Source organism: Dendropsophus ebraccatus, chromosome 3 (assembly GCF_027789765.1).
Source record: "Dendropsophus ebraccatus isolate aDenEbr1 chromosome 3, aDenEbr1.pat, whole genome shotgun sequence".
Lineage (NCBI taxonomy): Eukaryota > Metazoa > Chordata > Amphibia > Anura > Hylidae > Dendropsophus > Dendropsophus ebraccatus.
This window is the reverse complement of record NC_091456.1, coordinates 39,941,796-39,946,563: the sequence shown is the minus strand read 5'-3', so window position 1 is coordinate 39,946,563 and position 4,768 is coordinate 39,941,796. Positions and strand designations below refer to the sequence as shown.

General features: G+C 39.2%; 1 pseudogene; it reads right to left on the bottom strand.

Annotated features, from left to right (window-relative positions):
- Window positions 1-353: 353 nt before the first annotated feature.
- On the bottom strand, window positions 354-4,543 carry LOC138786434 (olfactory receptor 10A7-like; annotated as a pseudogene).
- Window positions 4,544-4,768: the final 225 nt, after the last annotated feature.

The following is a 4,768-nucleotide window of genomic DNA, read 5'->3' as shown; positions in this document are numbered from 1 at the left end:
ACGTCTTCCAGTACGTTTTAGCTGCTGTATGTCCTGCAGGAAGTTGTATATTTTTTCCAGTCTGGAGAGCAGGAGAGGTTTTTTTTTTTTTTAATGGGGATTTGCTACTGCTCTAGACAGCTCCTGACATGAGGTGGCAGGGGTGGCAGCAGAGAGAACTGTGTCAGACTGGAAATAATACACCACTTCCTGCAGGACATAAAGCAGCTGATAAGTATTAGAAGACTCAAGAATTTTTAATAGAAGTAAATTACAAATCTCTGGCACTTTGTGGCACCAGTTTTGAAAGAAAAAAAAATTATGGTGAACAATCCCTTTAATGTCTCGGATAACCCATTTGACAATACATCATATCATACATATATCAAAGGATTCAACATCGGGACAAAAACTAAGTAGAGAAGAGACAAAGCTTTAGCACCTCTTTGTGCGTCGATAGGTTTTATTCTCAGGTTATAGTAGCTGATCCATAGAATAAACTGACAGATGTGAGATGAGATCCACACGTGGAAAATACTTTGCTGCGCCCAGAGGCCGAGTGGATTTTAAATACAGCAATGAGAATATGTATATAAGACACTAGTATAAGTAAGAATGGTAACGGTACAACAACAAAACTATATACCACGATACCAATTTCATTAGCATATGTGTTTGTACAGGCCAGTCTCATCACCGGAAGAACATCACAGAAGAAGTGGTCTACAACGTTGGAGCCACAGTATGGTAAGCAAAAGACAAGCACAATGTTGGCCATAGGTAGAAACATACCACCTAACCATGATGCCACTGAAAGTTGTAAGCTCTTCCTCTTTGTCATTATAGTAACATACTGAAGTGGATGGCAAATAGCCACGTACCGATCATATGCCGTAAAAGCAAGAATAAAGCATTCCGCTGCACCAAGGAAGCTAAAAAAATAAAGTTGTGCCGCACATCCAGCAAAAGAAATCGATTTGTCGATATGGATAAAGTCTCTAAGCATGCGAGGAAGCGTAGTCGTCACGTAAAAGACTTCGGTGATGGAGAAAAAGGTACATGGGAGACTGAAGCTGAGACTCCAAGGTGATTGTCAGAGTAATCAGCACATTTCCTGTCAATGTAAGAAGATAGATCAGAAGGAAAAACGTGAAAAGGTACGGCTGCAAATCACTCGTGAGCCCCACCAGGATAAACTCAGTCGCTTGTTTTTTATTGTAGGGTGAAAGTAGTGATCTCCATTCTTACAAAAAGGAAGGGGAAGACAGTTAGTGTATTAAATGTATTGGTATATAAGGTATTCTTAATGACTGAGTAAACTATCAAACAGAAACCCATGGCCCTATATGAAATGTGTACTTTTAGAGGAAGAGGAAATATTTAGGAAATGAATAGGAAAGAATATAAAAATCCTTAAAGTGTCACTGTCGTTATAACTTTCAAAATCTAAGTCAACAGCAGATGTGTTATAAAGCAACTTTGCAATTTACATTCATTATTTTTTTAGCTATCATCGAAAACACAGCACTTCCTGTTTTCTGACTGTTTTTTTTTTTTTTACCAAAAACAGGAAACAGAAAACAGGAAGTCCTGTGTATCCCAGGCCATCTGGGTGCTCACAGAGAGAAGGCAGTCATGTGATTGACGGACACATTGAGCCGTGGCTCTCTGTATTGGCTGGAATTTTTGCATTTAGCCCGTTTTTTTTTTTTTCAACCAGCACAACTAGCTCAGAAAATCTGCCTTCAGTCAGACACTTTAAAAGCAAAGGTTGGTGTCTTGATTTTATTAAGCTTTCTTTAGGTAGTAAAATGATTTTTAGACCCACTTTTTTTTTAAAGTAGTCCAGCAAAGGGCAAAAAAATTCACTATAGGCAAGGGGGGGGGATTAAAAAAAGCCAATATGCTTACCACACCCGAGCCTGCACTGCGCCGCATTACAGAGCTCTGGGATCCTTCCAGCTGTCATCTTCTCACGGGTTCTGTGTAGGTCACAATCTGGGTTTAACATTGCAGACAGGTAGGATTTAGCCCACTCAGCCAATCGGTGATTGCAGCGGTGTCCCACCCGAGTCACTGACTGGCTGAGCGGGCATCCATCACCTGGGTCATGACATAGCCGATGGGGAGCTAAGAAGCCGGTGGGGAGCTGGGGTCTAGGAGCGGGACGCTGCGCTGCACGGGCACTAGAACAGGTGAATATGACTTCTTTCTTACGTTTCCCCACTCCCAACCCGAAAAAAGTTTTTGGCCTGATGCCGGACTTCTCCTTTAACTTGAAATCTGACATCCTTTACCTCATCCATCCTCATATGTTATTAGTCTTAGTAGTTGAGGAGAAAGAAAACATAAGCAAAAAAATAAATCTAAATGGGAGGGCTGAGTTAAGGGTAGGTACAGCTTTCTAAATAATTTTGAGTCCAGTCCAGTTTTTAAACTCGCTCTAACACTTACACCTCTCAACATTGAAATTCCAACACCAGGAAAAGCAAAGGAATTATAGGGATTATAGAGATTACAGGATCGATAGACGTGTTATTGGTATACAAACGATGAAAAATAGAAACATAATATTCAAAACAGAAATACATGAATGTACATGGCTTGGCATACTATCAGTGAGGTTTTTCATGGCTGTCCAAGGACAATTGGGCACACAAATCAAAAGATAAGCTGCTGACAGCTCCCTTTGTAATTGTGGACCAATAATGTCCCAGATGTGCTCCTTGGAAGCCAAGTCCACAGACATTGCTGGCTATGGTAGCATGTTTAGGCCACACAGGTTTCTCACAGTAAAACAAGCACTGGTTCCATGACCAAATCAATGTAATACTGAGCTGTTAGTGTACCTAGAATGAAGACTAGAGGGACCTGCCTACTGTACATTTTGCCACCCCACGCTATAATCCTGTGAGTAGGATCAGTTTGATGTCCCCTCATGATGGCCTCCTTATAGTATTGCCCAAATGGTCTCCATACAAGTCTTTAGCCTCCATTAATCTGCACCATAACCTTAGGGCTTGTCCTTCTTGGTATGATAATTTCAATGTTTAGAAGGGAATGTCACACCCAGGATTATGGTGTGGTATGGCATTGTGTACGGTAGCCAGATCCATCTAGTCCCAAGCTTCTCAAATTGTGAGGCAGGCCTCCACAGTGAGGCGGCCTCTAGTTGCTGGTGAGGCACAGGTGGAAAGGTAGTTTTCACAAAAGTGACTTTAAGCTGCACAATCCTTTCCGACTGCAAAAATCTCTGGTTTAGGAACATTGTTGGCTCATTCTGCACTTTTTAGATGGTATACAGAGTTTAGAAGACAAATGAAGGGTAGACTAAGCAATAGTTTTTACATTTACATTAAGTTCAACCCCAGATGGTGAGGCCCCAGCATCCTCTTGGTCAGTCTGGGGAGGCCCAGGTATCATTTTGTTTGTCGAGTGAGGCTCCAGTAGAAAAAGTTTGAGAAGCACTGCTCTAGTCTTAATTCCAGGTACATTAACAGCTCAACATTACATTGATTTGATCGCAGAACCAGTGTTTATGCTACTTTGAGCAGCCTTTATGGCCTAACCATACTACCATGACCTGCAGTGTCTCTGGACTTGTCTCCTATCTGGGGTGTCATTGGTTTGCAAAATACAAAGGTTGCTGCTAGGAGTGGATTTTGATGATTTACATGCCCAAGTACATTGAGAACATTGCTCAGACAACCACTAATAACCTTATTAATAGCATGCCAAGGTGTGTTAAGTGTGTATATTTCTGCATGTGGCCACCACACTTGACACCGAATAAATCAAGGTGATTTAAATATTTTGTTTCCATTTTTCTGTTTGCATATCATCTACATGTTAATTAATCCTGCAATTTCCATAATTCTACAATTTTCCCTTCTTGGTGTTGCAGTCTCAATGTTGAGGAGTGTAGATACACTTTCCGTAATTTTCTAATTATCTTTCTTATAAGAAGAATTGAGGAACTTATTTGTAAGGATTGTGTTATACAATCCTGCAAAAATACAAAAAAATATATTTATACATATCTTATAAAGCAATATAATGTAATATACATTCATATACATTCATGTGTATGAAATTAAGGAATATTATATTACATGCATTTCAAAACTTCAGTATGAAATTAAGTACCTAGTCAACATTTTTTTCAGCAAATAGACCAGAAATTTAAATGTAAATACATATTCAGGAAATTTACCTGAAAGTAAAAAAATGCAATAAAAAAAAGAATGAAAATGAGAAATAAAAATGTTAATTGTAGCAGTGACATGAAAAGGTCTCATTGTGAATATTCTACCTTTTTTATGCAGCTTACCTTCACATATCCTTTTAAAATATTTTTGTAAGATGGCAGTTTTAATTTACCTGTAATTCTTACTCTATTATTTAGTGACTAGATGAGGGAGAGCTGTGAATCAAACCATTGTAATTTTTTTCTGTGTGATCTATTGCTTTCCTTTAAATGTTTGAGTATTTGCCAGAAGAGGTAAACTTAAACATTACCTGTCTCTGGCTTTGCTCCAACTTCAGGAACATATTGGGCAAACATGGCCGTCTATGTTTCAAGACGTCTGCCTTCTTCAATATGTTCCTGAAATGGAAGCATAGCCTATAACTGATGGAGACAGGTGCTGTGCCTAATCTTGGAGACACGGTGCCACATTCATTTTTTGATGATTCGGATAAAGGTCATGTAGACCGATACGTTACTTATTTTCTACTTTACCACCTATGTAAATAAAACTTCCTTAATTTGCAACTACTAGTGCGTTGT